Source organism: Phyllobates terribilis, unplaced genomic scaffold, assembly GCF_046119375.1.
Source record: "Phyllobates terribilis strain yellow unplaced genomic scaffold, ASM4611937v1 Scaffold_4__5_contigs__length_816908805, whole genome shotgun sequence".
In the NCBI taxonomy this organism is placed as follows: domain Eukaryota; kingdom Metazoa; phylum Chordata; class Amphibia; order Anura; family Dendrobatidae; genus Phyllobates; species Phyllobates terribilis.
Window position 1 is genome coordinate 682,153,765 of NW_027362764.1, and position 13,034 is coordinate 682,166,798.

A 13,034-nucleotide genomic window follows, 5' to 3' on the forward strand; every position below is an offset into this window, starting at 1 on the left:
GGGACCAGTAAAGCCGTACAAGGCTGGGAGCAGAAAGGAACCCACGTCGCAGGCCATAAAGGCGAGAATACACGGAAAGCTCGGAAACGTGGGCTGTTACCCTATCAGGAGGAGATAGCCAGAAGGAGCGCAGAAAGCACAGTAGGCCTACACCCTCACCCTGACCAGGGCCAATTTCCCCGTTGCTCTCAGACGTCCAGGTCCCCTCCTAGCCGGGACTGTTTATGGGTCAGTTTACCTGTTGTAGTAAAGACCCTGGACTGCAACTTGTTGTCTGTGTGCTCCTTGCTCCTCCCGCACTATCAGCACTGGGATTCTCACTACCATCACTCCCACCATCCATTATACTGCCCTGGGGCCGCACTCTTCCCGTGGGGAGTCACACTACCCTAGCTGCACACCTCATCAGCCCCAGCGGTCTGCATGCAGCAGCGGTTCCTAATAACCGCAATCCACGGGTGGCGTAGTCGGACATTATCAGCAGAACGTAGCAGACTACCATTGGCCTGACCACCCTGAGCCACGGAACCGGGTCGCCACTACTACCCCCATCTTCTCCCTATTGCCCGGATCCGAGTGCCCCACGGCCCAGGGGGCGAGTCATATGCATCAGACTCTCCTGCCTGTTTTATGATTTCAGGGCCCTATCAGGAATCACCCCCCCCCCTCCCCAATTCCTTCTGCACCTTCCTTGCCTTCCTTGCACTGAGGTTAGCTCTTTGGCAGCCGTCTGGCTTGGTTACACAAGCTTCTTTGCAGAGATACATGTTACTTCTGCGGGCCCTCGCTAGGCGGCCGGCATCCAAAACCTTCCCTGGGCACCTGCTGAAAGCCTGGCCCCTTCACGGCCCCGGGTGCTTTTAACGCCATCATTTCAACACGGCGAGCTGCGGAGTCAATAAGCACTCCTAGCCGTGACAAGGAGCTCGGTGTCAGGCCTGCGTGAAGGCGGCGGGGTAGCATACTTAGCTGCCAACTGGCTCAGAGGCCTTGGGGCTTCCATCATCTAAGTTACTTAAGGTCGGTGTCCGGCAAGGCGGCGTTCCATGCTAGCCGAGCTGGGCATAGGGCAAAACGTCATCAAAATGGTCTACAGCACCCGGTGTTCCCAGGAGGTCTGCCATCCAAGTACTGTCTGAGCCCAGCCCTGCTTTGCTCCCGAGATCAGACGAGATCGGGCGTATCCAAGGTGGTATGGCCAGTAGACGCTGCTCGATCCATCGCCCGGCCAGCCTTTCTCAGGATCGCTTGGTGGCGAGCAATCTGGCCGTGACGGGGCGGGCTCCGAAGGGTCCATGCAAAGTCTGTGCCGTCCCTACAGGTGTGGTTTGTTTAGCAGTGATTCACCTGCCGCATCAGGTGTCTTCAAAAATGTCTCGGCGCAGGGTCTCCTGCAGGCTAAACCCTTCATCACGGTAATGTGACAGAAAGAGCAAGCTGGACCCGTAACTTGGGGGCGGAGCGAGACGTCCAGGGGTGAATGAAGGAAGAGGGTGAGATGGTTGCCAGTGACTTTGAGCTGCTCTTCAGGGGGGAGGGTCGTGTTGCCTGCAAAGGTCTTCTGCTTGGGGTTACCGGTGGTTGCCTCCAGCCACCCGGGAGACGCTTGTCCTGGTGAAAAGGAGCCTAGTATTAAAAGTAAAGAAGCAACAATGCTGGAGACCCACTGTGATCAGAAGGATGCTGGTATTTTGCAGAGATGAAATAGCGCAAGAGAGAAAGCAAATGAAAAAAAGAAAAGAGAATGGATTTGTGCACTTGTGAAAGGGAATGGAAAAAAGGCATAGAAGAGAGTGCCCCCTGCTAGTGGAAGGAAGGAAAAAGCAAAAGCCTACAGCACCTGGTATTCCCAGGATATCTCCCATCCAAGTACTAACCAGGCCCAACCAAGCTTAGCTTCCAAGATCAGACAAGATCGGTCGTGTTCAGGGTGGTGTGGCCGTAGGCAGAAACAAGCCTCTCACTTGCTGCTTTTCTACTTTGACGTCTGGCTGCCGGCTGCCCTTTCCAGTGCTCAGCAAGACCAGGTCCTTTTGTGCTTTCCCTTTTCTTCAATTTTTTTGCTGGCTTCCTTAAAAGGTCTTGTAGACTCAACGCCCCACTCAGAGCCGCTGAGCTCACTGATCGGCTGCAGCGCTGTCGACGGAACGTCAGCTTCACGGCCAATGCCACAGGCCGGGAGCAGAGGCGAGACTCACCGGTAGACCCGGGTAGGGTGAGTAGAGCACGGTTAGTTGCTTTATAATAGGCTGCAGCCGGGGATTAACTTTTAATGAAAGGGAACAATCCCTTTGACTGTCTGCAGCACGCCACACCTAGGAAGCGCACTCTCACACACAAGCCAGCATGCACACGTGCTCGCACGTGACAACACCCCCTATCTGCCCCTACAACCTCTCCGTCACCATGCGTCAGACTCTCCTGCCTGTTTTATGATTTCAGGGCCCTAGCAGGAATCACCCCCCCTCCCCAATTCCTTCCACACCTTCCTTGCCTTCCTTGCACTGAGGTTAGCTCTTTGTCAGCCGTCTGGCTTGCTTACACAAGCTTCTTTGCAGAGAAACATGTTACTTCTGCTGGCCCTCCCTAGGCGGCCGGCATCCAAAACCTTCCTTGGGCACCTGCTGCAAGCCTGACCCCTTCACGGCCCTGGGTGCTTTTAACGCCATCATTTCCACACGGCGAGCTGCGGTGTCAATGGGCACTCCTAGCCGTGGCAAGGAGCTCGGTGTCAGGCCTGCGTAGTAGCGTACTTAGCTGCCAACTGGCTCAGAGGCCTTGGGGCTTCCATCATCTAAGTTACTTAAGGTCTGTGTCCGGCAAGGTGCCGTTCCATGCTAGCCGAGCTGGGCACTAGGCAAAACGTCATCAAAATGGTCTACAGCATCTGGTGTTCCCAGGAGGTCTCCCATCCAAGTACTGTCTGAGCCCAGCCCTGCTTTGCTTCCGAGATCAAACGAGATCGGGCGTATCCAAGGTGGTATGACCAGTAAACGCTGCTCAATCCATCGCCCGGCCATCCTTTCTCAGGATCGCTTGGTGGCGAGCAATCTGGCCGTGACGGGGCGGGCTCCGAAGGGTCCATGCAAAGGCTGTGCCGTCCCTACAGGTGTGGTTTGTTTAGCAGTGATTCACCCACCGCATCAGGTGTCTTCAAAAATGTCTCGGCGCAGGGTCTCCTGCAGGCTAAACCCTTCATCGCGGTAATGTGACAGAAAGAGCAAGCTGGACCCGTAACTTGGGGGCGGAGCAAGACGTCCAGGGGTGAATGAAGGAAGAGGGTGAGATGGTTGCCAGTGACTTTGAGCTGCTCTTCAGGGGGGAGGGTCGTGTTGCCTGCAAAGGTCTTCTGCTTGGGGTTACCGGTGGTTGCCTCCAGCCATGCGGGAGACGCTGGTCCTAGTATTAAAAGTAAAGAAGCAACAATGCTGGAGGCCCACGGTGATCAGAAGGATGCTGGTATTTTGCAGAGATGAAATAGCGCAAGAGAGATAGCAAATGAAAAAAAGAAAAGAGAATGAATGTGTGCACTTGTGAAAGGGAATGGAAAAAAGGCATAGAAGAGAGTGCCCCCTGCTGGTAGAAGGAAGGAAAAAGCAAAAGCCTATAGCACCTGGTATTCCCAGGCAGTCTCCCAACCAAGTACTAACCAGGCCCAGCCCTGCTTAGCTTCTGATATCAGACGAGATCGGGCATGTTCAGGGTGGTGTGGGCGCAGCCTGAGACAGGTCTCTCACTTGCTGCTTTTCTACTTTGACGTCTGGCTGCCAGCTGCCCTTTCCAGTGTTCAGCAAGACCAGGTCCTTTTGTGCTTTCCCTTCTCTTCAATTTTTTTGCTGGCTTCCTTAAAAGGTCTTGTAGACACAATGCCCCACTCAGAGCCGCTGAGCTCACTGATCGGCTGCAGCGCTGTCGACGGAACGTCAGCTTCACGGCCAATGCCACAGGCCGGGAGCAGAGGCGAGACTCACCGATAGACCCGGGTAGGGTGAGTAGAGCGCGGTTAGTTGCTTTCTAATAGCCTGCAGCCGGGGATTAACTTTTAATGAAAGGGAACAATCCCTTTGACTGTCTGCAGCGCGCCACACCTAGGAAGCGCACTCTCACACACAAGCCAGCATGCACACGTGCTCACACGTGACAACACCCCCTATCTGCCCCTACAACCTCTCCGTCACCATGCGTCAAACTCTCCTGCCTGTTTTATGATTTCAGGGCCCTAGCAGGAATCACCCCCCCCTCCCCAATTCCTTCCGCACCTTCCTTGCCTTCCTTGCACTGAGGTTAGCTCTTTGGCAGCCGTCTGGCTTGGTTACACAAGCTTCTTTGCAGAGAAACATGTTACTTCTGCTGGCCCTCGCTAGGCGGCCGGCATCCAAAACCTTCCCTAGGCACCTGCTGAAAGCCTGGCCTCTTCACGGCCCAGAGTGCTTTTAACGCCATCATTTCCACACGGCGAGCTGCGGAGTCAATAAGCACTCCTAGCCGTGGCAAGGATCTCGGTGTCAGACCTGCGTGAAGGCAGCGGGGTAGCGTACTTAGCTGCCAACTGGCTCAGAGGCCTTGGGGCTTCCATCATCTAAGTTACTTAAGGTCGGTGTCCGGCAAGGCGCCGTTCCATGCTAGCCGAGCTGGGCAGTGGGGCAAAACGTCATCAAAATGGTCTACAGCACCCGGTGTTCCCAGGCAGTCTCCCATCCATGTACTGACCGAGCCCAGCCCTGCTTTGCTTCCAAGATCAGACGAGATCGGGCGTATCCAAGGTGGTATGGCCAGTAGACGCTGCTCGATCCATCGCCCGGCCAGCCTTTCTCAGGATCGCTTGGTGGCGAGCAATCTGGCCGTGACGGGGCGGGCTCCGAAGGGTCCATGCAAAGGCTGTGCCGTCCCTACAGGTGTGGTTTGTTTAGCAGTGATTCACCCGCCGCATCAGGTGTCTTCAAAAATGTCTCGGCGCAGGGTCTCCTGCAGGCTAAACCCTTCATCGCGGTAATGTGACAGAAAGAGCAAGCTGGACCCGTAACTTGGGGGCGGAGCGAGATGTCCAGGGGTGAATGAAGGAAGAGGGTGAGATGGTTGCCAGTGACTTTGAGCTGCTCTTCAGGGGGGAGGGTCGTGTTGCCTGCAAAGGTCTTCTGCTTGGGGTTACCGGTGGTTGCCTCCAGCCACGTGGGAGACGCTGGTCCTGGTGAAAAGGAGCCTAGTATTAAAAGTAAAGAAGCAACAATGCTGGAGACCCACGGTGATCAGAAGGATGCTGGTATTTTGCAGAGATGAAATAGCGCAAGAGAGAAAGCAAATGAAAAAAAGAAAAGAGAATGAATGTGTGCACTTGTGAAAAGGAATAGAGAAAAGGCACAGAAGAGAGTGCCCCCTACTGGTGGAAGGAAAGAAAAAGCAAAAGCCTTCAGCACCTGGTAGTCCCAGGCAGTCTCCCATCCAAGTACTAACCAGACCTGACACTGCTTAGCTGCCAAGATCAGACAAGATCAGGCATGTTGAGGGTGGTGTGGCCGTAGGCAGAGACAAGCCTCTCACTTGCTGCTTTTCTACTTTGAAGTCTGGCTGCCGGCTGCCCTTTCCACTGCTCAGCAAGACCAGGTAATTTTGTGCTTTCCCTTCTCTTCAATTTTTTTGCTGGCTTCCTTAAAAGGTCTTGTAGACAGCACGCCCCACTCAGAGCCCCTGAGTTCACTGATCGGCTGCAGCACTGTCGACGGAACGTCAGCTTCACGGCCAATGCCACAGGCCGGGAGCAGAGGCGAGACTCACCAGTAGACCCGGGTAGGGTGAGTAGAGCGTGGTTAGTTACTTTCTAATAGCCTGCAGCCGGGGATTAACTTTTAATGAAAGGGAACAATCCCTTTGACTGTCTGCAGCGTGCCACACCTAGGAAGCGCACTCTCACACACAAGCCAGCATGCACACGTGCTCACACGTGACAACACCCCCTATCTGCCCCTACAACCTCTCCGTCACCATGCGTCAGACTCTCCTGCCTGTTTTATGATTTCAGGGCCCTAGCAGCAATCACCCCCCCCTCCCCAATTCCTTCCGCACCTTCCTTGCACTGAGGTTAGCTCTTTGTCAGCCGTCTGGCTTGGTTGCACAAGCTTCTTTGCAGAGAAACATGTTACTTCTGCAGGTCCTCGCTAGGCGGCCGGCATCCAAAACCTTCCCTTGGCACCTGCTGAAAGCCTGGCCCCTTCACAGCCCCGGGCGCTTTTAACACCATCATTTCCACACTGCGAGCTGCGGAGTCAATAAGCACTCCTAGCCGTGGCAAGGAGCTCGTTGTCAGGCGTGCGTGGTAGCGTACTTAGCTGCCAACTGGCTCAGAGGCCTTGTGGCTTCCATTATCTAAGTTACTTAAGGTCGGTGTCAAGCAAGGCGCCGTTCCATGCTAGCCGAGCTGGGCAGTAGGGCAAAACGTCATCAAAATGGTCTACAGCACCCGGTGTTCCCAGGAGGTCTCCAATCCAAGTACTGTCTGAGCCCAGCCCTGCTTTTCTTCCGAGATCAGACGAGATCGGGCATATCCAAGCTGGTATGGCCAGTAGATGCTGCTCGATCCATCGCCCGGCCAGCCTTTCTCAGGATCTCTTGGTGGCGAGCAATCTGGCCGTGATGGGGCGGTTTCCGAAGGGTCCATGCAAAGTCTGTGCCATCCCTACAGGTGTGGTTTGTTTAGCAGTGATTCACCCGCGCGCATCAGGTGTCTTCAAAAATGGCTCGGCGCAGGGTCTCCTGCAGGCTAAACCCTTCATCGCGGTAATGTGACAGAAAGAGCAAGCTGGACTTGTAACTTGGGGACGGAGCGAGACGTCCAGGGGTGAATGAAGGAAGAGGGTGAGATGGTTGCCAATGACTTGGAGCTGCTCTTCAGGGGGAGGGTCGTGTTGCCTGCAAAGGTCTTCTGCTTGGGGTTACCGGTGGTTGCCTCCAGCCACGCGAGAGACGCTGGTCCTGGTGAAAAGGAGCCTAGTATTAAAAGTAAAGAAGCAACAATGCTGGAGGCCCACGGTGATCAGAAGGATGCTGGTATTTTGCAGAGATGAAATAGCGCAAGAGAGAAAGCAAATGAAAAAAAGAAAAGAGAATGAATGTGTGCACTTGTGAAAAGGAATGGAAAAAAGGCATAGAAGAGAGTGCCCCCTGCTGGTGGAAGGAAGGAAAAAGCAAAAGCCTACAGCACCTGGCATTCCCAGGCGGTCTCTGTTAAATGGTTAATTATGGAAATTTATTTGGAATGTTAATCGATAATCATTTTTCTGAGTTCTATGCCTCAGCCATCGTGTCTAGTTGACATGCGCTATTTGTGTGTGTATTTTTGGTTCACTACCATATGTAGAACAGGTGTCCATACGACTGGCTATAAAAGCCCATGGTACAGAAAGGGGGGGCTCTCTTGCTCTGCCCACCCCACAAGACACAGAATCTTCATGCTGAGAAGCAGATGACATGTAGGCCTGGACACATGCTGGACAAAGACATGATTTACCAGCCAGGATACAAGGAAAGATGGGTGAATCTCAACAATTAAGCTAATTATGGACAAATGGACAATTACTTTATAACTAATTATTGTATGTACCTGCTGCAATCTGATTCTTTTTAATGGACAATCCAAGAATAAACAGATACATTTTTTTATAAGAATATCGTGATATTGATACTTTGAGAAGTCCTCAGTAGAAAAAAATAATACAGGAAGAGTATTATTTTACAATGGTGAGCCAGCCAGTCCTGTTTTTTTGTTTTTTAAATTAAGTAAGTGAATTTCTTCCGTGAACAAGGGGGGAGTCCTGACGAGCTGAACAGCTGTTGTTCACGTGTCAGTAAATTCACTAGTTTGTCACGAGAAGCAGAAAGGACCTACAGACTGAGGAAAGACAGGAAGCAGAGGTACTAACAAGGAACAGAATCACACAGGAAAAGAATCAGACGAACTGAAGACAGGACGTGCTGATAAAGAGAAGCCAAGGAATCTTAAGGTAAGCAAAATATGGATATAATTTCTTCTTTTGCTAAACAAAGTAATATTAATTTCAAAGTTAATGTAGGAGATGACATAGAAGTTTTGTGGCTCAGTTTATACAAAGAATGTGAATTGCAGAATTTACAGTTAACTTCTAAATTGGTAAAAAGAGACAAACAGAAATTGAGAAATATTCTACATTTGGTAGATTTTTTTCATAGTCTTGTGTTAGAGATTTCTAAGCAGGAAAATAGTGTAGAAGTGTCAGACGGTGATACTGATTCTGACTGTAATGTGGAAAATGAACAAGAAGTAAGACACGTGTCTGTAACTGAAGGTGACCTTGGGTCTGACCAAGAGACGGACATACAGAAACCTGACATGGGAGGAGACATGACTGACATACGAGAAACCGACATACTAGGTGATGTGGGAGGAGACGTGAGTGACGTAGGAGGAACGGACGTACAAGAGCCACTAAAAATATCAGAGAATTCTGGAATTACCCAGGCTCAACTCCAAATTAAAATGAGGAAAAATTTGCTGAAATTATACAAAATCATGCCAAAATATGATGTCAAAATCCATGCCTGTAGAAATTCAGAGACATTTGAGAGCTTCTCTGATAAGTTTGATTTATCCAATGAGGAGAGGAATCAATTATTTAAAATATGGATTCCTGTGACAATGTCCAGACGTTTACATTTAATGCCCTGTGAAAATGACTCTCCTAATGGATGGGAAAATGATTCGGACAGATTAAGATATTTGATTTATTGTGTCACAAAGGATTTTCCTAACATAGAAGATCTTCAGAAACTAAGGATTGGTAGGAAGGAATGTACATATACATTCATTTCCATATTTGAACGATTGTACAAAGCTCTCATCAAAAATGGAAAAGTACAACATATGATAACAACTTTTGTACAAAAATTCAAATTCCTAAATTCAGTTTCCCAAGTTATGGCATCACAAAAAAATTCATTATTTGAATGTCCGCAGATGCTGGATTTTGTTAGAAAACATGAGAATCGTGAAAAGAAAATAAATCAAGCTAAATTTATAAAACCAGGAAAGGTAAAATCTTACCAAAAGCCAATATCAAACTCTCCTAGACTGAGTCATCCCCATAGTGAACTCTATCAAATACGCAGAAGATTTCATATATGTTATAAGCCATATCAGCCAGTGCAAAGATCCATCTCTCCACAGAATGAGTTAATTCTCAGTCAGAACTGTGATTCTCTAAAAAGGAAAATGGCTGAAACTGATGGACAGAGACAGGTGAGACGACCAACTCACAGTGACGTCATGGAATGTGGACAGAAGAACAGGCAGTTCTCTGAGGTTTTGAAGGATAGAAAAATGTCTTTCCTAAATAGGGCGTTCCTGGAGATATTTGAGAGAGACAGAAGATTTGGTTTAGGGAGTGGCTAAGGAAAAACTGTAATTATAATGTTGTATCAAAATGTAATACAATGTCTCAATATTTATTTATAATCTTATACAGTAAAATTGTAGTTACATAGTTTCTAATAGTTCATATATATATATATATATATATATATATACACTTGTCTAAGTAGAGATTGCGTATAATTGTATTTATATATACGTTTATAATATATATATATATATTAATTAATAAATTAGAACTTCATATATATAAATTTAAGTAGCAATATTTTTAATTACATTAGAACCAACCAATATATGTATAAGATATTTAAATAATTCTGTTTCTGTATGAATTTGATATTTAATTTTATTTTCTTATATTTCCTTAGAGTTTTCATTCCAAAGCAGGATTTGATCAAAGAACTCTAAAAATGGATTTATTTCTTTATTCACACAGGAAGTGAAAAAATTGCATGATTTTATGTGTATAACATTTTAAAATAATAACAATATATCTAGTTGAACTATAATATATATGTAATACTTATTAATTCTTTTGTGTTGCTAATATTTTCTGTGCATGAAGTGTTCGTGCAAATTAAAGTAGCTTTACAGCATGACAGCTTACAGTGTGACAGCTGCGGCCTTTGAACTTTGAGCTAATAGTATAGGATCCCATTCATTCTATTTTCAACTGATGTAACTTAAGACCGGGCAGCCAGTGAAAAAAGAATCTAAGACAAGAGTTTTTTCAAGTGTCTGAAATTCCAGTGACTTACTCTCATATTATATAATATGTACTTGGGGAATATTCAAAGAAATATAAAGATATTCAATTGATATGGCAATGCGCATTAATAAATTGGGATACAACAATTTTGGGTTAAATATATATATATATATATATATGTATATAAAACTTCATATGTGGAATGATTGAGTTGAACAGATCTGTGAATGTCAGAGTGAAGGTGACAGATGAGTAAATCAGCAGCTGCTAAGTGTGATTGATGTGACAGAAGCCTCGTATGTTTGTATGTTTGAAAAAAAAAAATGTTTCTTTATATGAAGGTACAAAAATATATTTAATTCTGAGGAAATTATAATAGATAATTAGATATTACAGTATCTACATATATATATATTTCTATATTTCTTTAATAATTATTATTTCTTGATTTAACTAATAGTGGATAAGGGCAACCACACATCAAAATGGTTTACAAAGCAAATTTATATTTAGAATAATTTTCCACATGATAATATTCTTGAATAACTATAATATTATTTTTAATGGTTACCTAAATAGGTACACACCTCTCTTTAGTCAAATCTATGCTACTCATCGATATGAAATTTATGCACAATATTTCTAGAAGAATAATTATTTTTAATTTGGTTCTGATATATACATAAATTTTATAAAATAATATTTTTGGTATTAAGGGGGAAAATGTGTTTTTGATCCTGATTACATAATCACTTTTGATCAATACTTATTTTCCACACATTTTAATAAAGAAGAAATAATAATAAGGTACTATGGTATAATTAAGAAGGGTATTACATGCAAAGTTGCATAATTTAATATTTTTTGGTGGTACAAGGTTAGGACAAATATGAAATCATCCAGATAATGGAGATATAAGGGTATTTTTTATGGAGAATATAATTACTCTGCATTTGTCATTAAAATTTAAAGGCCTTATTTTTATTTTTATTCTTATTTTTACTCTTAATTTTATTTTCCATTTTTAAAATTTTATTCTTACTTTATACTTCTTATTTTTCTATTTTTTCATTTTTTAATTCTCATTTGATTTTATTTGAGTTCAATATCTCAATTGAGAAAACACATTAATATTTAATAAAGTAATGTCTAATACAAGAGTATTGCTTCATTAAATATATATTGCTAAGGAAAAAAATGTTTACATTTTCTGAGTAAACACAACAATTCATTCATTCATTTATTCATTCATTCATTCATACATTCATATATTTATTCATTTTGGTTCAGGAGTATACATTCTTTGATATTATTGGTTTAATAAAGATATAAAAACTTGTTTTTTTAAAATACACTGACACCTATTGGTTGGAAAAGGTAATTACACCTATGACATAAAAATGTTCTATCATATGGAGAACTTGATTGATAATGAATTATTATCTATAATTGTTTATTATTCCAAACATAATTTATTTTAATATTTTGATAATAATTAGATGGTATTACTGATTGCTATGGTACGCTGTCATATTATAGGTTAGGAAAAACTGCCAGATTTGGTATCAGATTAGGGAATGAAGACTTCAATCAAGACATCGCAATTATGAATTCTATCTTAAAAAAGACTTTTAATTTTTATAAATCAAAGAGATTCTCAAAAGTTACAAGAAGAAGCAACTGATATCCGGACGTCTCAGAAGGTAACAGGTGTGAATGCTGAGTGTTATAATAGACTGTGTCCATTACATACAATACAATTCACACCACTGATCACCAGGACGGCAGAGGACGATGATCCTATATGTACTGTGTTGTGTTTAAGTTTCATCACGTACCAGTGGTTTCTTATCACCTGCAACGCTTCAATGAAAGCTGGTGAACAGGTAATACCTGGCATATGTGTCCTGTATATAAAGGACTGAGTACTGGTTATGGTGCTATATAAAGCAGGAAAGTGTCAAGTTAACCCTTGCTTTACTGACCAAAGACGTCACATCTGTTCCAAAAGTGACACGAGACCAGTGCGGACACACGGAAGATTCCAAAGACGATCCAACGTAAGTCCAGGTGACACTGCACAGATATTAAAGCTTCATTTGATCCATGGACTTTGTTTTCTTATCAACTGACACACATGATCTTTCTAATAAAGAGTACAGTTTATGGACTGAACAATAATGAACACAATTATGGACTGTACAATATCTACATGCTGTAATTTATTTCAAAGGAGTTTTCACCTAAAGACTGTGTTATAAAAGAACCAAGAAGAAGACGAGACGACGACCCGATGACATCAGATGATGACGATTGAACCCGCGATTGCTTCAATTTAGATATAGGGAAGTATAATTATACATATTAAATGAATATTAGTCACGGCTTACCATAACATGAATTCACATCATTATATAACAATAATCCGATATTGATACTATTATTACTATTATTATTATTATTATGGAAATTTAATGATATTGCCAAGGTAGAAGGAAAGAAAAAATGATTGATGAATGTATCTTCTTTTGAGAATTTTCAGTTAAAGTCCTTTTATTCTCAAAAAAGGGGGAAATGTTAAATGGTTAATTATGGAAATTCATTTGGAATGTTAATCGATAATCATTTTTCTGAGTTCTATGCCTCAGCCATCGTATCTAGTTGACATGCGCTATTTGTGTGTGTATTTTTGGTTCACTACCATATGTAGAACAGGTGTCCATATGACTGGCTATAAAAGCCCATGGTACAGAAAGGGGGGGCTCTCTTACTCTGCCCACCCCACAAGACACAGAATCTTCATGCTGAGAAGCAGATGACATGTAGGCCTGGACACATGCTGGACAAAGACATGATTTACCAGCCAGGATCCAAGGAAAGATGGGTGAATCTCAACAATTAAGCAAATTATGGACAAATGGACAA

At 44.4% G+C, this 13,034-nt stretch overlaps 6 pseudogenes; all 6 read right to left on the reverse strand.

Annotated features, from left to right (window-relative positions):
• Positions 1-1,087: 1,087 nt before the first annotated feature.
• LOC141268427 (5S ribosomal RNA) lies at positions 1,088-1,207 on the reverse strand (annotated as a pseudogene).
• A 621-nt stretch (positions 1,208-1,828) lies between these two features.
• Positions 1,829-1,947, reverse strand: LOC141268893 (5S ribosomal RNA; annotated as a pseudogene).
• Positions 1,948-2,875: 928 nt separating this feature from the next.
• On the reverse strand, positions 2,876-2,995 carry LOC141268394 (5S ribosomal RNA; annotated as a pseudogene).
• Positions 2,996-3,601: 606 nt separating this feature from the next.
• Positions 3,602-3,720, reverse strand: LOC141269459 (5S ribosomal RNA; annotated as a pseudogene).
• Positions 3,721-4,661: 941 nt separating this feature from the next.
• LOC141268408 (5S ribosomal RNA) lies at positions 4,662-4,781 on the reverse strand (annotated as a pseudogene).
• Positions 4,782-6,442: 1,661 nt separating this feature from the next.
• On the reverse strand, positions 6,443-6,562 carry LOC141270012 (5S ribosomal RNA; annotated as a pseudogene).
• Between the last annotated feature and the right edge of the window lie 6,472 nt (positions 6,563-13,034).